Source organism: Pogona vitticeps, chromosome 1, assembly GCF_051106095.1.
Source record: "Pogona vitticeps strain Pit_001003342236 chromosome 1, PviZW2.1, whole genome shotgun sequence".
NCBI lineage: Eukaryota > Metazoa > Chordata > Lepidosauria > Squamata > Agamidae > Pogona > Pogona vitticeps.
In genome coordinates, this window is record NC_135783.1 from 158,035,982 (window position 1) to 158,061,440 (window position 25,459).

General features: G+C 38.3%; 1 long non-coding RNA gene across 1 annotated transcript in view; it reads right to left on the bottom strand.

Annotated features, from left to right (window-relative positions):
• LOC144583505 (uncharacterized) overlaps nt 1–25,459 on the bottom strand; it is a 33,030-nt gene continuing 7,571 nt past the window's right edge. Inside the window, exon 2 of the long non-coding RNA XR_013537299.1 lies at nt 1–25,459. This exon is cut by the window's right edge and continues 4,149 nt beyond it. This is a non-coding gene — a long non-coding RNA (uncharacterized LOC144583505).

Below are 25,459 nucleotides of genomic sequence, written 5' to 3' on the forward strand. Positions count from 1 at the left end.
GAGAGAGAGAGAGAGAGAGAGAGAGAGAGAGAGAGAGAGAGAGAGAGAGAGAGAGAGAGAGAGAGAGATTTGAATTGACAGCACACCAGGATTAAGGCTAAAATCCACTGTACCTCTTTTTTAAAAAGGCCCTGGCCACACCTCCATTTGCCAGTCAAAGAGCGTATGCATCTAAACTCATAATGGTGTTTTTATTTATGCATTTATGGTAGATAATTCATGTAATTAAGTCTTATCCTACACTAAGATGTTATCAATACCACTTATTCTGATGCTTTTCACAATATTGCCCTAGAATTCACTGCATAGTAAATGTGCAATTGGAAGCTAGGATTGTGTTCCTGCTTGTGCTGTATCTGGGGAGAACTTTGCTTGTGGGAGAATGGAAGGCTGTGCTGTCCCATCACCCTGAGACTTGCACCGCCCAAATCACAAACATCTAATGGTGCAACCGATGCCTCCCCTGCTCCGCTGCCTGCATCTGACCATAGCCAGCCTCACTAATTGTGGCAGAAAATAGAAAATACTTGTGGGTTGTGCGAGGGGGAGATTACAAATTTTCCGGGGGGGGGGACGACTTATGCTAGCTAAAACCTTGAGTAAATGAACATAACCATCAATCACAGCACGAGAGATAAAAAGATGCATGTTACAAATGCTAATTTCATTCCATGCCTATGTATAGATCTTTCTTGTTTCAGGCTTCACTGAAATTGAACAATGTGTACTCTGGGATTCCGAACCCCCCCCCCCCCAAAAAAAACCCACTTATCTATTTTTGGATGCTTTAACATAAGGGAGTGGGTATCCATTTCTGAATTTAAAGGCTCTAGGCTTGGATACATTTTTCTTTCATAAATGTGAAGTCCAAAAAGAAAATGTTAGAGGGTTTCTTGCCTCAGAAAAATCAATACTTTATTATACAATAATTGCATCTGCAAGTTTAATGGTCTTCGTAAGACTCAGAAAGGAGAGAAAGGGTTGGTAAGGTCAATGGATGCAAATGGTGGTCTCACGACCTGGAGACTTATGAAGAATTTGAGGCCTAGTAAAGTAGCCGGATGTCATTAAAATATTGCGACCAATACGACCTTTATTATGGAAACCAAACTACTAGTACATCAGTCTATATGACACTTTGGCCCAGGAAGGGAATATTAAACCAAATCACAGGGTCTTAACTGAATTTGCTGCTTTGTTAGTTGGCCAACAGCTTTGATTATTCATTTGTTTAACTGAGTGATTTGTTTCTCTTAGGGGCAGTAATTATTTTTTTTTCTTCCAAAATCTTCCATTGGCTCACTATCCAGTTATTCCAGCTTCCAACATAGGAATCCATGAAAACCTAGTGGGTGGGTTACATGCCCAGGAGGCTGGAAAGAGCTGAAAAACCATTCTTCCAAGAATTTCTGGGTCATTGTCTAATTGATAGGACTACTGGCACGCTTCATATTCCAGCATGTTCCAGCTCCACAGGCATTTCTGAGTCTCAAACCAGCCATGTGTGACTCCTGTAGGCAATATATTGGAATCTAAAACAACACTGTGATTAAAAAAAACTAAAAATGGTACAGCCCCAAGAACGCAACCGCATTGTGCACAGAAGGGACCATTATTTTCCTTTGTGAGCATCCGCGCTGCATTTGTCAGGTTTTGGAAGAAACATTCTCCAAGCAAATGATTTGCAAGGTTTAGATAATTAACTTGCAACACCTAAAAAGCAACGGAGCATATTTCCAGGGTTGTCCTGCTAAATATGCTGCACACACACAAACACACATACTTACTATGTTCTATAAAACAAACCCACAGTAATGCCAACCCACAGGGCTGGATAAGTGTGATAGGGAATTAAAGTGGTGGTTATCCCTTTGGCAAAATACAAAGCAAAACATAGTTTCCATAGCTCATAGTTCACAGAATAATTGAGAAACATATGAAGACCAAACAAAATAAAAAAATTAAAAAATGATATGTCTGAATGAGCAGAGGCAAGATTTTTTTTAACTTCATTATCAATCACTAGCTATAGGTTATCTGGTAAATGGGAAACATTCCTTTATGCATGCCTCTCTAGGAGCCAGTTCCACTCTGTTAATTGGTACTTACTCCCAGTTAAAGATGGTCAGAGTTTCAGTCTAACAGGCCAGTCACACAGGCTCACTGAATATTCAGCTCTAATTTTGGGGATGCAAATGGAAATATTTTTATGTCACTAATCTTTCTTGTTCTTTACTGATTGGTGCCAGTTAAAACACTTTGTTCCATTCCTTGGTTTTGATTACTGTGTGTTGTTATCAGATTTTTTTAAAAAAGTTAACATCAGGGTGTGAATCTATTTTTGTAATACGTCTTGTATGTCCAGATTAGGAATAAATAATTCATAGTAGTCTAAAATGTTGCCCTTCTTGTCCACATCGGTTATCCTGCAGTGGTTGAACCATTCAATACAGGAGCATCACCTTTTAAGATTAATGATTAAATAAAACCATGCTCCAAACTGTGGGCATGATCTCAACAACATTAAGCACCTTTATGGTCCATTGATTTCAGCAAGAGAGATTTAAGCAAATGTTAACTGAAATGAATGGGACTAAAAAAAGCTGGATTGCAGGAAATCCTACTCCCTCGTGGGGAATGGGGACATATGACATGGGGAGATGCATTCCTTCCTGCACCAGAGGCAGTGTGCCTATCTATAATCGCTGTGAGATAGTAAGAGCTGAAGAGTGCTCCTGTACTCATGCTGTTTCCCACAGCTGTCTGGCTGATCCCTGTATAAACATAAACTTGGAACAGATATGCATGAAATGAACCATGAAGCAACACACACACCCCACAAATTGGGCCATTTTATGGTTTGTTTTGGGGTGCTTTGGCGAAATGTGCTTACCCAGAATGAAACAAAATGACAAACTATTATCGGTGTTGGCAATTTGTATGGTTCATATGGTTTTGGACTTCCGGGAGTGGTAGAATGGCTGCTAAAGAGCAGCTTCCTCTGGGCACCTGCTATGGGGGGCCTATAACTTGGACACCCCAAATCTAATCTCTGTTAAACTTGGAGGAGGTGGAAAGGAGAGTCAGCTGAAGGCTCGTTGTGAGTTTGGCTTCTCTAACTAATGCAGGGGCCATTCTACCAGTCCTGAAATTCCTGAATTGCATGAAACACAAAAATGTTGGTTTCACCAAAAAGTTCATGAAAGTTTGTGGCTTGTGAACCATGAACTATAATGAATTGCCATTTCCCCAGTTGGTGCCCATCACACCAATGTCATTGTCAAGTTGTGTTCAAATTTACATGTTCATAACTTTCTCTTTGCTGCCCACCGCTGCCTTCAGATACTCTTTATCTTTGGTTACTTCTCGAAGGAGTGAAGTCCTTTCAGTTGAACTCCTGGTGAAAGCCACTTACTTTCTGAACAGTTGTAAGAGTCAGACTTAGATGGTACATGAAATCTGAAATTTTTCTCCACTCATATTCACAATGTTGTTTTTAAAAAATGTAATAATAGTTGTAAGGAGTGAGGACCGATTATGATTAGGGTCACATCATGTGGGGGAGAGGCTAGCCCTGTCCCTCTTCCGCCTCCACTAAAATTGCTCTTTGTCCCTGGAGGGCATTTTTGGTAGCCTTTATGCCATAGAATATTGCAAATTTTACTATAAGTGGTTGTTGCAAGAATGCAAATACAATATACATTTTCTATGTGAACATGACTACCAAATATGAACTGTCATTATATAAAACATAGTTCCCCTTTATATCAGATGAGAAATAGTAGTAAATTTCTTGAAGGAAACAAATAAAGCATAAAGACAAGGGGTTTATTCCCCGTTTCACTCAAATCAGGATTGCCTTCTAAATAAAAATAACCACAGATCAAGTATTTGGACTTTTTCCTCTAGCAATGGTGCAGTAGCCCCTACACAGAAGCCTTGCATATATACCACTGTCGAAAGACAAACAGGGAATGACATAAAAGTCCATTCTCCTATTTTGAAAGAATCCACAAGGCGACAATGGATACAAAGTGACAGCAACCCAGGAGACAGTTCTCTCTCCCTTTCATGAAAGTTCAAAAAACGATCATCAAGAAATAGTCTTATGTTTGTGAACACCAAAGGAGGGGGCAGAGAAGAAAACAGCCGAGCCCCGTCCCTTCCTGTCATGTCCACTGAGCAGTGCATTGATGTAAGGATTAATGTGCTAGTGGAGAAATTTTTGATAGCATCTCTCTCTATATTCATGCAAGCTGAAGGAAGGAGGAAAAGCACCCTTCTGGATGGGTTGTAAGCTCCTGGCATGCATGTAGATTTCGGCCCATAAACATGAGATTTAAATAGCTTACCAGTATGTTGCACATATAGTAAAGGTGCAAGATATACATTTATTGAAAAGAACATCGTAAACCTAGTTTGCATGCTGAGAGAACATCTGGCAGTTTATTCCCACATTGTTTATCAACCGCTTGTTTCGGTCAATCTCATGCAATGAAACTGAAAAAGGGTGAAAAGCCAGACTTTGTTTTTGGTTCACATAAAGCTATCACAAAATTAGCACCAAGTGCCATATTTTCACCCAGAAACAGATGGACACATTCACCAAGAATGGACAAAACTGTTGTGGGGGAGAAGAACCACTTTTATCTACTGTTTTATTCAATGCTTATCTCAGCAAGGTAAGCTCTCTTGGTACTGGATTCAGCTATTGCTCCCTATTGGAAACTGAAAACCAGTCTTTTAGCATGATCATGGTGATCCCTACATGTGAGACAAGTAGATGAGAAGGAAGTGTGTATGTGGATGAGTGGGGCTATTGTATGCCATTTTCACCTGGTTCTACTTGTTATGTCATACTAATTACACTAAGGGTTAAACACCTGCTTAAACACCTTCAAGAACAGAGGTATTCCCCTATGTCCCCCCCATTGAAATAGAATTGTTTTTATCAAAGAAATTGCCATGAAATGCTGTAAGTGAAATTTTGTTGACCACCATCATAGATACTTAAGTGCACCACTCTGATCCATGTGCTTGTAGTCTTGAGATTAGACTACTGTAATGTGCTCTACATGGGGGTGCCTTTGAGCTTGATGTGGAAATTTCAAATGGTGCAGAACACGGCAGGGTGAGAAAACATTACCATATCTCCCCACTCTGGCTGCCCTGCATTGGCTGCCCATTCAATTCCACATTGATTTCAAAGTATTAACGATGACATAGAAAGCCCTAAATGGTTTAGGACCTCAATATCTACTGGAACACCTTTTCCTACCTAGATCTACCTGTATTACTCACTCTAGCCAGGAGGGGCAGCTGAGGGGCCTAACACCAAGGGAGGTCCAGAAAGAATGAACAAGAAACTGGGCCTTCTTGGTAGTGGCCCCTTGTCACTGGAACAATATACCCCCCAGACATTTGCCTGGCTCCCTTGCTGGGTGTTTTTAAGAGCAAGCTTAAGACCTGGCTCTTCAGATAGGCCTTCCCTCCTGTCATTATTTAATTTATTTTTGCCATCTTGAACTATGTTACGTTATTGTTGTCTTATACTGTTATTGTTTTTATGAAATTGTTTTTATAAATTTGTTGTTAGCCTCCCAGAGTAGCCTTCGATCTAGATGGGTGGGATCTAAATTAAATAAATAGATAAATAAATACATAAATATTAATGTGTTTTTCCTCTTTCTATTGAGCACATAAAATGCCTCAGTATAAGGGCAGCTTAAGAGATATTATACATAATGTGGGTTTTACCACAGTAGTTATTTGTTGATTTTGGTGGTGGAAAAAATGCCGTACACATACTTAATTGGCTGCATCAGAGCCATCACCATTCAGCACCTCCCCTTGAAACATAAAGTAGCAGGTATTGCAGAATCATGATGGAGGGTCAAACTGCGCATCTTGCTTTATTATAATAACACATTTCATTGGGGTTCCTATTCCTCTCTTCGCTTGCTGAAGAATAAGTAGATGTGTCTGCAACCTGGAGCAGGACAAGTGTACCTAGGCTAGGGGAGGTTTGTTCTTCCCACATTTGGTTTGGTTTAACCCTCCACTTTGGAGGGAGTTGGACGGGGGAAATTCTTTTGGCACAAAAAAGCAGGGGAGCCACAAAGCTGAACCACTGTATGTTTAACATGACATAATAGTTTGACCTTAAGAGATTGGAACCTGGATGGCTTTAATTAGACACTGGCACTGGTCCAAAGGTGCTCCACACCAGAGAACCTTTTAGCACTTTGGAAAACACTGACGAGATCTCTTTCTCCCACTCTCAGTCTCTCACTCTCACAAACACACATAGAACTCACAGTATGCCAGCCATTTCTAATAGCACGGAAGGGCTAGATATTTGTTGCACAGTAAGCAAACCAACAGAACAGAATTGAACCAGGATCCTGATACTTCTAAGGCTGCAGAAGCAGATAACCAGTTCCATAAGATACAAAGTTTGGGTTGTAGCTTTTCCTCCCCTCACCCCAAATTCTATATTCACCCCCCAAATTGATCCAAGATTCATTTTTCCCTTTGGGTTATCAAACATTTCTTTAAAAAAAATTGTTTGGAAGTTCCCCTCTTGAGGAATTGTAGCTCTCTTCTAGTAAATGTTCATTTTGTCTATCTCATTACCAGGTCAAAGGGAATTTGAAGCATAAAAACCTGCAAAGCCTGTTTGATCAGTGATGATAGTGAGATGAAAGTAATGTAGTAGGTAGTTGTGTCACTCTGCTGTAATAATTTATCAAGTATCTAAGCACACTTCTTTGGTGAATGTATCTAAAGTATTAACACAGATATGGCCACAAAGGAAGGGTACAGACAGGTAACAAAAAATTACATGGATGGTATTAGGAAAGGAAAAGTTGATAATGACCTGAGATTAGCAAGAGACTCTAAAAGCAACAACAACAACAGCATTCTTGAGGTATATGTGTAGCAAAACACAGAGAAAAGAAATGACAACTCAGCTACTAACCGAGTATGGCAAAGTGATAACGGATGATAAAGAAAAATGCAGAAGTCTAGAGATGGGAATAAAGCACTTCTAAGTCATTAGTGCGGTAACACAGCTGCTGCAAATTCACATTCCCTACATTCCCTACATACCCTGACCAGCTCTCCCACTAACCTGCCAGAGCACACTGCTCCTTCCCTCCCCTTCCAGCAAGAGAGTGTGCTTCTCTCCTCTGCCTCCTCCAGCTTCCCTCATTCACCTCCTCTGCCTCCTCCAGCTTCCCTCATTCACCTCCTCTGCCTCCTCCAGCACCTGCCAACTAAGATGAAGAGATGGGGTAGGGATTCCTGCAGCACAGCCTGTTAGTGAGCAGTTGGACAGCTGGTCAGTCTCTGGCAAATGTGAAGTGCAATTGGAAGATACAGGATTACAGCTTGAGACTGATAAATCACCACCACCACCACCATCATCTTAGAACCACTGTCAAGAATACAGTGGTGCCTCACTTAACGGGTGCCCCGTATAAAGAAGAAATTGCATAGCGATTAACTTTTTGTGATCGCTTTTGCAAGCGCTTTGCGATGTTCCCTATGGGGAAAAATTGCTTTGCGATGATTGGTACCCGGTTTTGCTTACCGATCATCGCAAAGCAATGATTTTTTAACAGCTGATCGGTGGTTCCAAAATGGCCGCCGGGTAAAAAAAAATGGCCGGCCGCTGTTTTCTGGGACGGATTCCTCACTTACCGGGCAGCGAAAATGGCCGCCGTATGGAGGATTTTCGCTTTAAGGTGAGTCTGAAGCCCATAGGAATGCATTCTTCAAAAAGGTCAAAAAGGAGGAACTGGGGAACTATCAACCAGTCAGCCTGACATTATTGCCTCGGAAAAGTCTGGAGCAGATTATAAAGTGATCAGTCTGCAACTAAGCTAGAAGCCAATGTGGATTTGTCAAGAACAGATCCTGCCAAACTAATTTGATCTCATTTTTTATCAAGTAACCTCCCTGGTAGACAGTGGAAATGCAGTAGAGGTAATATATCTTGATGCCAGAAAAGCTTTTGACAAAGAGCCCCATGATATTTTGATTAGTAAGCTAACTAGATGTGGGATGATTAGAGCAACTATCAGGTGGATGCACAGTTGGCTACAGAAGCATACTCAGAGAGGGGTTATCAATGGCTGCTTCTCAAATTGGTAGGCAGTAACAGGCAGCATACCACAAGACACAACCTTGAGCCCAGAGCTCTCCAGCACTGGAAGTATTCAAGAAAAAAATTAGACAGCCATCTGTCAGATATACTTTTATCTGTACTCCTGCATTAAGTGGAGGTTTGGACTCAATGGCCTTATAAGCCCATTCTAATTCCATCATTCTATGATTCTATGAAAGTATCATGATATTTTCAGTTCCTTGGATTAAATTAAATCATGAGATCAAGATGCTAGTTTGGCATTTAAAGGAAGTTTCCTGAAGAAGACCAGAACACAGAGTTCAGAAATACGACATTTTGAACCCAACTCCTAAAATCTTCTAAGCACCAGAGCAAGGCATGGAAAGGTCTCTTTTGTGCAGGATTCTTTAAGTTGTGATTTGAAACAGCAACTTTTCCAGCTCTGCTAAAAATGAGGAAAACAAATAGAAATTAAAATTAGGTTAAGATTCATGGTTAATATATTCTACTGCTCTTCTCTCTGAAACTAGCACTATAACAGCACTCTGGGCAACATAATTATAGAAACTACAGCTCGGTTGGTGTGCTTGTAAGGCCCAGACTGAAAGTTGTGATCACACACTAACATGACAGTATATTCATACCATCACTTCACATTAATTCTGGCTTGATCCACATTAATAATTCCATCACACCTGTCAAAGGGGCTCTGTGCCTTTTATTCTGATGACATTATGTCCCAATATCCATGTGAGTAATTTTTCTTGATCACAGATAGAATTTTCTTTCCTTTTTCCTTCCTCCCTTTACATTTGTCTGTTTGGCTACATGTTTTTGATCTCTAGCCTAATATTCGCCTTTTCCTTATTTGAGGGACCCAATCTGAATGATAAACTTCATATCCTATAAGCAATCTGAAAGTTGTGAAGACAAATTGGCACTAATTTTATGATGTGATTAATACAAGTTGACTCAACATACTGAAGAAACCAACCTTGCCACCTTGGGAAATACATTTCTGCACCAATTATTCCTAGGTGTTATATCTGATTAATTATGCTCTCGCTCCATTAGATAACTGATGGGCAACTTTGCATCTGTCTCCATTCTTTGGATTTTACAAAGACGGCTATATTGAAAAATTCATAGAAAGTGAACAGCCCATGGCTATGTTGTCCTAGACCCCACCACACCTCCCTTCATACATTATAAAGAAAATAAAGATTTCATTTATTTATGCCTTTATTTAATATTGCACTTTGCACCAAAAATGTGCTGAAGGCAAGGAGTAGATTTGATCAAAGGAAGCTAATTTTTTTTAATGGTGGTGATGATGAGGAATAGCACTTCCAGACACAGATATGTATATCTATTTAGGGTTATATAAACTGCAGATTTTTAATTTCAGATGATGCAATAGGATTTAGAGCATCCAAAAAGGTTCCATGAAGCCATGTTGGGTCTTAGAAATTGACCATACAATTGGAACAAAATGCGAAGAAAGATGTAAAAAGTGGGAAATGTAGACATTACCCAAAATTATGTCAATATTAAACAAAGTCTTTCTGCCCCAAAGACTTTGGATAGTATCCAGTGATGCTGTTCCATTCACATAAGTACCTACTTTAAGATTAGGTGCACTCAAAGTGGACCAACACAGTTTCCACTGGTGCAAATCATTTTATTCCTTTAGTTTAAAAAAATCCCTTTTCATGGGAAAGATGGTCAGATGTGACATGTCAGGAGACTACTTAACATTGGGACCTCTACAGTCACACAGAGGAAAGTAGAAGTATCACCTATTGGTTTAAAACTTATCAGAGTTTCTTTACAAAAATAAAAACTTGGGCAGACACTGGTTTGTTGAAACAATGGTTTTATATGACCCAGGATAGTAGACCACCACCACCATCATCACAGATGGTGATGATGATGATGATGATGATGATGATGATGATGATGATGATGATGATAGCGCTCTACACCAGCGTCCATTCTAATAATATCAATGATATACAAACATGCAAACTGACCCTAGTTCATTTGAACAAAACCATACTTTAACCCTCACTCACTCAGGTTTTGAACCTTGGATTGAGTGAATTGTGGCATATTTTCTGACCACAAGAGAATTCCAAATCTATTGAGAGTTAGCAGTAGCATCAAGGTTAGAGTTAGGATTTAATATAGATGTCTTGAATTTCCCAACCCTACAGAAATGGCCAATGCCCCCTCCCTGCAAAAGGGTCCAACCTACTGACAGGTGCTAAAGAAAGAGGGGGTGGGAAGACGTATAGAATGGAGAATGCCTCCATGTGATTGAGTACCCTGAAAAACCAGGGGTTCCTGATTGTGTGGAGAGAAGCCAACAAAAACATTATTTGCCCTAATATGTTACATTGGCTGGGACAAAAAAGTATTCTGGTGACAAAATGCAACAGATTTGTTGGGTCAAGTTTTGTTCCAACTCATCCATCCATCCATCCATCCATCCATCCATCCATCCATCCATCCATCCATCCATCCATCCATCCATCCATCCATCCATCCATCCATCCATCCATCCATCCATCCATTCATTCATTCATTCATTTTGGGAGTCTGCCCACAGATACACAGGTGACTAAGTCTCTAGGGCATTGCTTATGATGCTTGGGTGACAATGTTGCAGAATGCTTACCTCGTGGTTTTTGTTCTGTATGGATTCTGTGACCATATGTGATTCTGAGGGACTAAAATATCCCATACTGGTATATGAAGGTTAAATTAGTCATAGGTCTAACCTAGTGGATAGCTGTTTACTATGAGGAAAATGAAGATTTAGAAAAGTCTCTGGTTCATCTACTGGCATCTCCAAGTTGGGCTAGGAAAGATTCTTCTCTGAAACTCTGCCAGTCAAGGTAGCAAACCATAAGAAGCTAGATGGACCAGATCCCACAGTATAGGGAAGAAGATTTGAAAAACTCCATGTACATTTATAGTGTACAGTGGTTTTTGTTGTTTAACAAAGCTACATATGAGAAAACATTTTTGCCTCAAAAATATACAATCTTAAAATTCACCAGAGAGGCAACAAAGAAGAGGAAGGAAGCTATAAAGAGAACAGAGTATGGACAGAGAAAAGAAATAAAGGGAACACATAACCAGATAAATGCGAGCAACTGCAAATTATGCATACCTATAATTCATTTCAGCTGGAAATGAGGAATAAATTATATTTTAAATTAGTTTATACATTACTTAATCCATGACAACACATTATCTGATGTTTGGGGTGATTTCGTAAGTACATGCATATAGTATGGGAGTTAAGTTATTTTTATTTATTAATTTTTTTCTTTTGTAACTCCTAATGGGTTACTAAATTCCCAAACCATTTAAAATACTTTAAAGTTCTTTTGGGACATAGCCAGATACTTAATATTGTATTACATTTTATAGTTGTCACTTAATCAAGCTATTTAATATTATAGTACATTTTAAAACTGTCACTTAATCACATTTTCTTGACCCTTTTATGTGAATTAAAGATCACTGTAGATAAAAAATGGCATGCTTTAGTTTAAATAGATTCAGTATGTCCAGTTTGACAGTTACTTCTGAGACATTAAAAGAATTCTCAGTGATTAATGTGACCCACACCGTTAAATGGTGTAATGTTCCATTTCTTCAACCATTAGCAGAAACAGCCTCAGCCAGTAGAAGTGAAAAGCACACCCAGCTGAACACAGAGCTGAAAATCTCTGAGATAATGTAGTAGCCATGAGTTACTTATGAGCTAACTTAACATCTCATAGCTTGCAAGCTAAGATCATTTCGATAAGTACAATCAAGACTTGGTTAAAACAGAACTTTTTCTGTTGGTTCACACAGTCTGTTCCCTAGATTTCCCAGAACTTTCGAAGATCACAGTGTGTGGAGTGCATACATCTCATGACCTGAAAAATCTGAGAATTCCTCCTCAGGTAAGGTGAATGTATGATGAACATTACATTTTATATATGATGCCTAGAGTGTTTTATATAAGATCCCATTAAACAATCCATGCATGTCCGTAAACACAAAGGCTTTTAAAAACATACTTGCCTGGAAAAAGAAAGACGAAATTAATCTTTTACTTAAAAGAGAATTATCTCATGAACAGGAAATGATGAATAATGAACACTCTTCCAGATTTCCAAATGCTAACAAAATCCATATTTGTGCCCTGACACAAAGATAACAAAGAATACACTCCCATGTAATTGCTAATCCCATGCTCACACATGTGAGATTCAATCCAAATTAACAAAGAATCATGTTAGTCCCACGTTCAACAAGAAGGGAATCACGTAAGCAAGTCTTCCTGAACAGATGGCCCACTGTGGCACTCATCAGCTTCCTCAGGCTAGAGAAGCAGTTGTGCACCCACTCCCACTCTTGGTCAAATGATAGCTAGCAGGTAACAACAAGGAGGAAAACATCTGCACAATTGTCCTCCTGCGTTCATGTTTTTCTAGTAGGATAATAGTCACGGGGCCTTCTTTTTGGGTAAAAATGCCTAGGCTTGCACTTTATGATATGTATTTAATTTGAGCATTTTCTCAGGCTTTCCTGGAAGTATTCCACCAAACTGGCCTTCTCAATTTGATGTGTTGGCCAATGTATCTCATTAACCCCACAGCCCCATCAGTGACATCAATCCAGAGGTCATCAGGTTGGGGGTGGCTACATTAAAATAGGATTCTTTCCTTACTAGGTATTGACATGCATAGCATATTACATTCTTTCTCCCATGCAATTTAATGCACTGCCCGTCTTTTTTTTCACCCTTGCTCCCCAGATCCTTTCTGTTTGTTTAATTAATCTGACTATAATTGTTCCTTCTTTGTATCTTAATCACAAATCAGATGTACAGTGTTTGCTAACAGCTGCGAATAAAAGAGTCGCCCATTCTTGAAGTGTTATGTATGTTTTCCTTGATAGTTTAATTAGAACGAGTGAATAATACTCTATTTAATTCATCAAGTAGGACAATTAACAATAACATTGATCTTTTTTGTTTGACAGCAAAATTTGTTTGATTACAGAATTGAATATAATGTAGCCAAATCGCCATCAGTAATTCATTTCAGATAGTCAATTAAAAATCCTGTGTGTTCAGTACACATGCAAACAATGAACAATGGGATAAACTAATCAAGGCAAGATTTAAAAAAACTTAAAAAAAATAAAAGCTAGGCTCTGGAAATTGAGATGGCAGGAAAGGAATGGCAATGGCTAACAAGGCCATAGTTAATTGTGCCAGAGAAAGAGGCACCTATACATGCCTAGAGACATGATGGGCAAAGGGAACTGTAGGATGGGGTAGGTGGCCAGTTGGTTCCTTTGAGCACTCACTCTCCCCATTTTTCCTCTTGGAACAACAGAAAATTTAAAAATAAAAGACATGTGAGAATTACCACTGCAAAATAAGAACCTACTAAATAATATTTTTCCTTTTAGAATGTGTGAAATACTAGTTAAGACAAAGTTTTACTCAGTCAGAATCAGTAGTATGAGGGTGTTTAGACACCTAGAAAGTGGAAATGCCTGTTTACCATGTTTACAGTGGAGGTCAATGTTTTCAAAGTTGTTATAAAGTTTCATCTGATACTAAAATGTGCTCTCAGTCTGTGAAAACTCTATATTCTGAACATAACACAAATGCCCTCTAGAATGCCTATGATCAGGAGGGTTTTCTGGAAGTTTGCAACATGCTAGATGATGCAATGTTTTACAATATCTTTTTAACCTTTTTATGATGGTCAAGATAAGCCTGAAACAATATCAAAGCTAATTGAAACTAGCTTATACATTTTTATGCCTTTTTATTATATATATTCACAATGTAAGTCTGGAATTTTTAGCAAGAGTCTCCTTTCACAATTGGTCAAAATAATCCATTTTCTCTGATGGTCAGTTCTGCGAGGAAGGGATAGCTGCAGTCAAGGGAGTTTTCTTTGATGCCTTTGCCACTGCAGTACAGCCACTCAGATTGCTTGTAGCCCATACACAATTGGATTTGTCCTCAGTTGTTCTCTTTACAGTGCTTTAGCCTCTGATCCTCCTCTCTCATCACTTTCAACTTCCCATTAAACCAGAAAGCCGGCCTGGTTCTACTTCTAGAATTTATAAACTAAGAGAAGCCGCAAAAGTCACTGTGTCAACTTCTCAAGCCATTTCCATACTCTAAAGCTCAAGACTTGTCCACACGGGGGAAATTTGAGCTGGATCTCCAGAAATTAGAAGTACTGTAATAGAAGAAACTGACATCTTAGACTGAATGTATAAAGGAAGTTGTTAATCAGCCATATTGTACAGCTGTGCATAAAGTTGAGTCATGCTGAATAGGCAGAAGGCTGATGTAATTCATATTAGATCACCTGAGACAAGGTGTGTTACCTGACATGTACTATATATTGTACATACAGAGCATGCCCTATCACTGGGCCAGAAAGATGTGCAATGGCTGTTAAAGGGGTGATGTGAGTAGAACACAGCCTTCCCAATCCAAACTGTGCAAGTCATACGGACAGGGCCTCAGTCTGGGCTTCAGCAGTACTGCAATGAACTAAGTAGGAAATGACCCACCTGCATGAAGGAAATCAATAGGATCCATCAGGAGCTTGTAGCAAACCATCTTAACCAATGCACTACTCCTGCAGGAGTTCTATACCAACTACCATTCTAAAACTAAACAGACAATAATTTATCCATTAGCAATTTTGCTTGCACCAAATTGAGCCATTTATAATTTTGAGCCCACAAGCCTGTGTGCCCTTACCTGAGAGTCAGTATTATGCAACAGACAGATCTTACTTACTTAGGAATAACTATGGATGCGACTTATGCATTTAAATAGCCATTGGAAGATTTGTACTGCAAAACGTAGTCTACAATATCCAACTAATGCACCAAATAACATGATTTTATCTGTGAACTAAGTTAAATATGACTCATTTTATATTATCAAAGTAACAAACTCAGTTTAAGTATGATATAAAGTATTACATATGTTTCATTAAAAAAAACAAAGATGAAAAGATTCAAGAAACGGAAGATACTTTTTTCCTCACCAGTGACTTCTGAATTTCTTTTAACTGGTTCAACATCTTGCAAAGAGAATCAACAAAAATGCTAATTATTAGTATTTATGTTCCAAACAGAAATCAAGATAATTTCTTAAAAAAATTAAAACTAGAACTAACAAATAAAGATTATGATCACTATTGGGTGATAGGAGATTTTAATGCTGTTTTTGACAAAGAACTAGACACAAAACCGATAAAATAACCAAAAAAAAAAAATCTCAAGAAATTTTCTACAATTGGCGGAAGAAGTAAGTATCATAGATGCCTGGAGGACGTGTTACCCAAAGACAAAAAACTATACTTTTTACTCTAACAAACATAAATTGTGGTCAAGAATTGATGCATGCTGGATCGCAACACACGTAATGAAAGAATTGGAGCAAATAGATATTTTACCTAACACATTTGCAGACCACAGTCCCATTTCATTACAAGTAGGTAGCAAATCAAGAGAATTTAATTGGAAGCTCAACACTTCACATTTCAAAAATGAGTAATTTATCAAGCAAATAAAAGAAGGCAAGAACTTTTTCTTCAAGCAGAACATGAGGCCAGAAACACCAATGACAATGGTTTGGGAGGCAAGTAAGGCATTTTTTAAGAGCAGCAGAAATAAAATTTGCATCAAAACAAAAAAGAGAAAGACAGAAAAAATATAAGATTTTGGAAAATAGATTAGCTACAGATGAACTATAGCTGAAACAAAATCCATCAAATACAGAACTGAAAGAGATAAAATCAGTACAACATCAGATAAATATATTGCTCACTGAGGAAACTGCAAAGAAGCTTATATTTGCAAAGCATTTTTTGGAAAATGTAAATAAGTCAGGGAGATGGTTAGCATACAAATTAAAGAAAGAGAAGGAGAAAACAATAATACAAACACTGAAAGATGAAACAAGGACTGAGAAATTTAAATAAGAAGAAATAAAAAAGATTGTTGAGGACTTCTACTGAAATTTATACAGTAAAAAGGAAGTAGACAAAGAATCTCAGAAAGAATATGTACAATACAATAAAATGAAACTGGCTAAAGATCAAATGCAGTCTTTAAATTAGTCTTTAACATATGCAAAAATTATAGAAGCCCTCAAAAAGCTAAAAATGGGAAATCACCAGACCCAGATGGTCTTCCAGATGAATATTACAAAGAATTAGAAAATGTATTGCTTAAACCATATAAGAAACTCTTGGAATTAGTTGAAGAAAAAGGAGAATTGCCATCAATGTGGTCCGAAGTGATAATCTCTCTCATACATAAGGAAAACACGGAGGGTAAAGAAATCAAAAATTACAGACCAATTTCATTACTAAACGTGGATTACAAAATATATGCAACCATGTTGGCAACTAGATTGAAAAGAATCTTAATACAGACAATACATCAAGACCAATTCGACTTCCTTCCAAAAAGACGGATGAAAAATAATAAGGCTAATCTTAAATACTTTAGAATACTATGAAGCTCACCCAGAAAAGCAAATGGCTATGATATTCTTGGATGCTCAGAAAGCTTTTGATAATCTGAATTGGAATTTTAGGCTACACCATTTGGAAGTGCTGCAAATTGAAGAAAGATTTTTGAAATTAATTATAGCAATCTATACCCAGCAAAAGGGAAAAGTTAGAATCAGTGGAGAGCTGACAAAACAAATACAAATACAGAAAGGTACAAGACAGGGGTGACCACTCTCTCCTTTACTATTCATTCTTACTCTAGAAATATTAACTGAGCAAATTAGAGATAAAAAGGAAATAAAAGGACTGAAAGTAAGAAGTCATACTTTTAAGCTCCAGGCTTTTGCAGATGATCTAGTTATTATATTGGAGGATCCAATGGACTCAATTGAAGACCTGATGGAGATGCTGATTAATTTTGGTGATATGGCAGGAATGAAAATAAACCAAAAGAAAACAAAAATACTTGTTAAAAATATAAGAGATCAAGAATGACAGAAATTAATAGAAAGGACTAACTTTCAAGAAGAGAAGAGAGTTAGATTATTAGGGATCTAAAGCTCAAAGAAAACTAGTACATTATTCAAAGACAATTATATGTTGATTAAAGAGATACAGATTAGCTTGGAGAGAGCAGACAAATTACAGCTATCGATGGGAAGAATAGTAACCATCAAAATGAATGTTATACCTAAAATTTTATTTTTATTTCAGACAATTCCCAAAATATTAAAAGTCATTTTTTCAAGAATTTAACAAGATAATCATGAGATTTGTGTGGCAAGGTAAAAAACCAAGAATTAAAATCAAAGCAATGCAAGATGCCAAATAAAGAGCAGGTTTTGGTCTCCCAGATTGGGTATTGTATTATTGAGCCTGTGTATTGGTCTGGATAAAGGAATGGCTAACTTTAGATAATGATAGACTACTCAAGTTGGAAGGACATGATTTGCAGTTAGGTTGGCATGCTTTTCTATGGTACAAAAAAGACAAAGAGCAAAGAAGTTTCAACTCACATATGATAAGAAGAGCGCTACTAGGGACTTGGAAAAAGATCATCCAGCAGATTTACCAAAAAACACCAGGCTCGGTATCACCCATAGAGGCCTTTATACAACCTAACCTCAGGACAGAAGTGAAACTTTTAAGATATCAAGATCTATTAAAAATGATTGTGAGTTAAGGCCCAAAGAAGAGTTAGAAACACAAAGGATATTTGATAAACTTCTGCTGGGCTCAAATGATAAAGTAATTAAGAAAATGTATGATTATTTGCTTGAAACTAAAATGCAAGATGAGATGGTAAAAGAATGTATGATTAGGTGGGCACAAAATACAGCATATAATATTGATATTGATCAATGGTTGCAAATATGGAAAAATAACATAAAGCTCACAAAATCAGTAAAGTTCAAGGAAAACATATATAAGATGTTTTATAGGTGGCATACAACTCCGGAAAAATTGTCAAAGATTTTTACAGAGGTGTCAAATGTTTGTTGGAAGTGTGAAGCACAAGAGGGAAGATTTTACCATATGTGGTGGACTTGTAGAGTAGCAAAACAGTACTGGATAGCAGTACATACTCTATTACAAAAAAAAAAAAAAATACTGCTTTGTAATGTTCCTCTAACCTCAGAATTGTTTTTACTGAGCATTATACCAGATAATAGAGATAAGACAAAGAACTACCTAGACTATATATATAGTCACTGCAGCCAGAATTCTTTATGCTGAGAACTGGAAGAAATTGGAGATACCAAAACAAGAGGAACTCATTGAGAAGATATGGAAAGCGGCATAAATGGATATTCTATCAGAAGTGTTGAAAGACTGTCCAATACAAATGGCAAGAGAACGATGGGATTTATTATTTAAATGGCTAGAGTCACCAGATAGTGCTTGAATACCATAGAATTAAATTAAGATATAACTGTAAGTTAAAACCTGGAGGGCAATCAGATTGGATGACAATACATTTTGTGTTCTCCTTCCCCCTCTTCCCCCCCCCATATCCCCTCTACCTTTTGTACTCCTTACCTTATACTTAGTTTTTTTTTATTTAAAAAAATCTTGCAATATTGGTAGCTGACTGGGAAAGATGTTGTCACTACAGTTTCTGTCATTTTCTCCAGTGAGATAGTTAATTATCTTGGATGCTGCCAGTTTGCATATAAAATAAACATTCTGTTTAGAAGTAGATGACTTTGTCTGCTTTTCATTGAACCAAAAGTATACTATCTATGCTTCCCTAACTAAAGGAAACGTGGCAAATGTACATAAAATGAGAAATTATGTGGAGATATTTTCTCCATCTCTCATACTAGAAACAAGGGTGATCCAATGAAACTGAATGGTGGGAGATTTTGGACAAAAGGAAGTCCTTCACATGGCACATAGACTATAAAAGTCACTTTCACAAGAAATGGCATTGGTCACCCATCAACATAAATAGCTTTCAAAGGAACTTGGACAGATTCATGAAGGCTGAGGCTGTCAATGGCTACTAGTCATGATGGCTAGAGATTGCCTAGGAACTTCAGAGGCAATGTGTCTCTTAACACCACTTGCTTTAGAACCAGATCAGGAAAAGGTTATTGCCCTCTTGCACAGCTTTTGGGTTTGTCAGGTGCATCTAGTTGGCAGTAAAGGGAAGCAGGAGACTAAACAGAGTAGAAAAGATCTTGGTTTGATCCAGGATTGCTGTTCATATGGTTGTATGGGAAATATCTGTGCTCCATGGCTGAAATCCATCCAGCAGAGGTGACACCATCACCACCACCATCGATTATTTTGATACAAAGATAGCTAATATGTTGTTATAATGAACTAGCTCCATGAATAAATTCTGATTCTGAAGGCAGCAGATTAATTGCTTAAGCAGGGATGGCCTCCTGGAAGCATGTGACTCTCTTTCTGAAAGGGCAGAACTGGCTTCCAGTTTGCTTCTAGAGCCAAATTAAAAATATACAGAGCTTCCTTTTGAAGTCTAGCATGGTGCATATAGGATGGGATTGGGACCGTGTGGCCCTCCACTCCCACTACCCCAGCCAATACAGGCAAGTCCACCAGCTACAATGGTAGCCCATCTCTAATTTAGGACCAGGATATTTAATGGCCTTCCTTTTCTCATACATATCTGTCCACCACTGCAGGCAAGCTTTGCACGTCCTCCTGAGCAATCCAACCACATTGATACATCAAGATGGAACTAGAGGGACCGTTCTATAGCTGTACCTAGGCCCCGGGAACTCTTTTGTGAGAGAAGTCTGACTCATGTCTTTGTAAACAGCTTTCCAGGAAGACCTGTCTTTCTAGGGAGGCCCTAAATGGATAACTTAACTTCCTATCTTTGGGCTGGGGGTGGGTGGGATTATACAATTTATTACATAGTGCTATGTTATTTCTACTTATTAATATTTTCTTCATTTCTTCAAACAGATTTCTCTCACACTTCTAAGAACAAGATGGCGGTTGCTTTTAGGCTGCAGTAAAAAGGAAAAAAAAAACACCCCAAAACTCCTGGAGCCCTGTCTCACTTAATGACATGATTCTGAGTGACCATAGATAGGATTGCTCTGTTAAGGAGGGAAAACCCAAACAGACCCATTGTTTCTTGCACTGCACCGCCATATGTTCTGAAATGTGTAATTACTATTTCTGATCTTAAGTGTTTTTCCTCCCAGCTCAGAAATGTCGGCAAATGACAAGCATATACAGCCAAGGTTTTAATGGGTTGCGGTAAATGGCAGCCTTCTAAGTGCTTAACCACTATTAATTATCATAGGCTGCAGATTTCAGCTTAAGTCTGTTTGCCTGGACTTGATCCTAGAAGGGTATCCTCAGCATGATTCTTTGCAGAAAGATGGCCCTTGAATCAGTCCTTATTTATATTGGCCAAAATCCTATCGCTCTTCATGTAAAGTTTGTGCAACTTGCAGCAGCTAATTGTAGCTAACTGATGAGGAATTGCTATCTGTCTTGTCATGTACCTGGCCATTTGCATGAGTGTGCAACTAAGATACCTCTGCCCTTCATGAATTAGTCATGCCTGTAGTTAACCACAACAAGTTGGATACACCTTATGTGAATACCAGTGAGATTCTGGCCACTGCTGGCACTGCAGTTCACAGAAATTACCCACTGTTCTACAAGAAATGAGAATTTCTCCTATTCAAAAATATCAGTTTAATTGATGGTGATGGATTATCATTTTGAGGTAATCTTGTACAGTGGCTTCTGTACAGTGGGGTCTTGACTTGAGAACTTAATCCGTATTGGAAGGCGGTTCTCAAGTCAAAAAGTCTGTAAGTCAAGTCTCCATTGACCTACAGTGCATTGAAAACCGATTATCAGGCCGTTTTTGTTCCATTTTGGTTTTTTTCTGGTCTGTAAGTCAAATCTCAGTCTGCAAGTCAAACCTAAATTTTGCGGCCAGAGAAGTCTGTAACTCAAAAAGTCTGTAAGTCAAGCCGTCTGTAAGTCAAGGGTCCACTGTACTGTCAGTTCAATGTGTAAGGAATAAAACAGAAAGTGCAGGGAATGCTCAGAATAAGAGGTACTTTATAAAAACATGTTGTTAACATTTCAAAGAAACCTCCACCCATAAAATTTGGGTTGAATTCATTGCCTTGTTTACTTCCTGGCTTGCTTGCTTGTTTGTCTTTGCAACTGGGTGAAAGGCAGCTATCTCATACTGTGTCTCCCATATACTGTAAAAAGTGTTGGGAGACACCTGAGGCACTTTGTTTACCTCAATTTAAGGGGATACCTTTTAAATATACAGTGGTGCCTCAACTTACGAACGTCCCGACTTAAGACCATTTTGAGTCATGACCAGCTCTGGATGCAAAATTTTGCTTCAACTTGTGGCCAGAGCTTCCAGTTATGAACAGAAAAAGGCGGGAAATTCAAATTGCTAACCATTGGTAGGAGAAGAGGCTGCTTTTTTGTAGCTCTTTCGCCCCAGCAGTTAGAGAATGTGCAATCAGAGGATGCTTTGGACTGCCTGGTAAGGTAAGTTGCTGCTTTCTGTTTTTTAAAAAACTGTTCTGGGTGGGTTTTGCAGCCTGGTTTCGGGCTTAATCATGGGATTATGTTTCTGTGCTGTGATGAGTCTTGGGGGATTTGTTTTTGGGGTTTTTTCTTCCATTTCTAATGGGTCTTGGGGGTTTGTTTGCTTCTTGGGTTTTTTCCCCATTTCCGATGGGTCTTGGGGGGTTGCTTGCTTTTTTGGGGGATTTCCCCCCATTTCCGTTGAGTCTTGCATGCTTTGCTTGTTTTCTGCTTTGCTTTTTTTGCATTTCCGATGGGTCTTGTATGCTTCGCTTATTTTTCTCCTCCCCCCCCCTTTGGCCGGAATAGATTAATCACATTTCTGATAGGTCTTGCAGTGGGGTTTTTTTGGTGATTTTTTCCTTTGGCTGGAATGGATTAATCGCATTTAAATGCATTCCTATGGGAAATGGTGCTTCGACTTACAACCATTTCAAGTTACAACCAGAGTTCTGGAACCAATTACGTTCATAAGCCAAGACACCACTGTACTCTTACTTGGAAATGATACACTTCACAATTTATAAATGATAAAATAATCTGTGTTTGTGACTGCTGCTGCCCCCATCCAGACCCCTTCCACTAAGGGGGACCTGGTAGTAGGCTGAAGATCAGCATGCCTTCCCCCCCTTCTCTTGTCCTTTGGGAACCTTGATCTGGATCCATACCCTGGTCCAGGGGTTCTCCATAGTCAGCACGGTGACTAAGAGTCAAATTACATAATGATAAAGCATAGTTATGGAAAGGACAATTATGTACACATCATGCATGAAATGGGAGCACATAATTAGAAACGAAGCTTTCTTAAGTGCTAAAAAATGTCTGTGAAAATGCATACTTTCAGTCACTTATATATGTTGTATTCTAGTGAGCTTTGCCTTACAATTGATCAATGGAAGCTTAACATGGGCTTCATTTGCAGGCTACAGGCAGGGAATATTCATTTTCGGTCACATATAATTTGACTCTGAGAGGCAACAGATTGCCAGACTTCAGGCCAGAGGGTTGGTCCTTTGAGATACTCCATTCTTCAGGAAGAGTGAACTTTGCAGGGGTACAAAAGGCTGCAAGAGGTCTAGCCATCCTTGGAAGAGTCTTCTACTTGGAGCTATCCATGGTCCTATTGCTCCAACTTTGCCCTAACAGCCACTAGCTGAATTTAGCCATGTTCTGGTGTCTTTTACAGCATCATAGCCAAGTGAGAATGTACATCTTCAGTTCCATTTTTGGTTGGTGAATGACTGACTAATTTGAAATGTAGGATTTATCCTTTATTATAAACAATCCCGTATAAGACAACTTCAGGAAAGCCTTCCCTCAGCAACCAGCGACCTGTGAGTGATTTTAAAATAGATTATTCATTACTACTTTGACTGGATTTTTATTACTACTTGTGCTTTCCATTTTTATGTTCTCCATTTCTCAGAGTGACGTTTTTAAAATATTTGTACACTTATTGATCTTTGCCTTAATATTGCTTGATAATGATGTAAAATGCCTCCTTATTCATTGTTCGTAATTTTAAATATTGTCTTTTAATGATATTAAGCCCCATTGTATGCTCATTGTTTGCAACTTTAGATATTGTATTTCATTTTGTAAGCCACCTTGGGCCCTTTTCAAGAAGAAAGAGAGGAATGGATGGATGGATGGATGGATGGATGGATGGATGGATGGATGGATGGATGGATGGATGGATGGATGGATGGATGGATGGATGGATGGATGGATAGATAGATAGATAGATAGATAGATAGATAGATAGATAGATAGATAGATAGATAGATAGATAGATAGATAGATAGATAGATAGATAGATAGATAGATAGATAGATAGATAGATAGATAGATAGATAGATAGATAGATAGATAGCACTTCCGTGTAAGCAGACCTCATGGACAATGTATTAGGTGACATGTCTACCTAATTTCATGAGCAAATAGAGTGAGAAGACATTTTTTCTATACATAAATTTGTAAAGATAGAAATCTGTGAGTTTGTTAGATGGCTTCACTTTTTTCTCCAATGCAGAAATGATTTCTTCATAGAAATATCCTTTTCTGCATTCTTTTGAATATCAGATGTTATAGACTTGTGCTCTGTTTTCCAAGAGCATCCAAGACTAGGTGCACAATCCTTGTGGTAGGCATTATCCTACACATTAGGATGGATGTAGATTACAGGCATAGTGAAGCATTAGTGTGGTCTTTTAGACCAGATGGGCGGGGTATAAATCAAATAAATAAATAAATAAATAAATAAATAAATAAATAATTCACCATTGTTGTATGACATATGCCCATGATCACTGAGTTCTTTCCTGTGCATGGGCAGGAAGATGTGCCACTACACATCTAAATGACTAAAGTAATGTATTCCATGGCAAGAGTCATTGAAGCCTGAGGGGCAGCAGATCTAGGTGACTATGCTCCACTGCAGAGGGGTAGCATGCTGTGGTACCTATGATAGTATAAGATACAAGAGCTGAATAAAGCTAGATTTCATTCTTTTAAAAGTTGTTTATTATCATACATACTGGATAGAGCTGGTGTAGCATAGAGCATAGAGTGTCAAACTGGGACTCAGAAGACCTGTGTTCAAATCTCTGCTCAGCCATGGAAATTCCTGGAGGGTGGTAGCACTGGTAAAACTACATATTCACTATTCCCCATCCTTCAGAGGCACTGCTACTATCAGAATCCCTAGCCAAAAAGGTCATTTCTTCATACCCTGAGTAATGTGTTCTGCATCAGTTTTAACCACACAAATTGGTCAGAGCCCAACAGGAAATAATTCATTATAGAACACTACTGGGTTTCTTATTTCATTAATTCATTGAAAGGCAAGCAAAATTCACAAAATGCTTATAATTTTGAAAAATAAGAGAATATCTCATAATGTCTCTAGTCAATCCTGTCCTGAAGATATCTCATTACTTTTCCAGTAAGTAGTCTAGTATGCACTATGTTTAGCATGACCTAATATTGATATTTTGTTTGGGGAACTGCATCCACTACAACATTAAGAAGATGAACTTGAGGGACACAGAGGTACATGAACATCAGAAAAGAGCAACATTGTCAATTGTTTCCCAGTATGCTTGAGCTCTGCAACTTGTTTACCACATGGGAGGTGGGGGGATCTGATCTGTTATTGTCACAGCATCAACAATTAGCAATGTTGAACTTTACAGACCTTGTCTAATTTCAAAGGCATTAAATGCTGTTGCATTGCCGTCTATATCCAGTTGCCTCTCAATACTGAGCTCACAGTGAGCTTTCAGGAATTTCTCTTTGTACACCCATCCCTTGACTTTGCTTACACTGCTTTCCACCTATATTAATACATTTTAGGATATACTGTGTTAAATCAGTGGTTCCCAAACATGGGGCCACAAATATTCTTAGACTATCACCTGACACCATCACAGCTTCTATGAATTTCAGTCCAGAAACAGCTAGGGACCCCAGTTTCGGAATGCCTGAAACACATTCAGTTCTTGGTCCCAAATAAAATAGCCCCCCTGAATAATGGAGGTTAGCAAGAGAAGGTCTATTCTTATGGGGACTAGCAACTGAATTTTGTGCAAAATATAGACAACAAGACAGTTTGTTTCCTCCATAAATAAACATTTCTAACACTTCCAGCTTAGACATCTTAACTCTTAGCTCTCCAAGAAAGGGAATAAGTATGGAG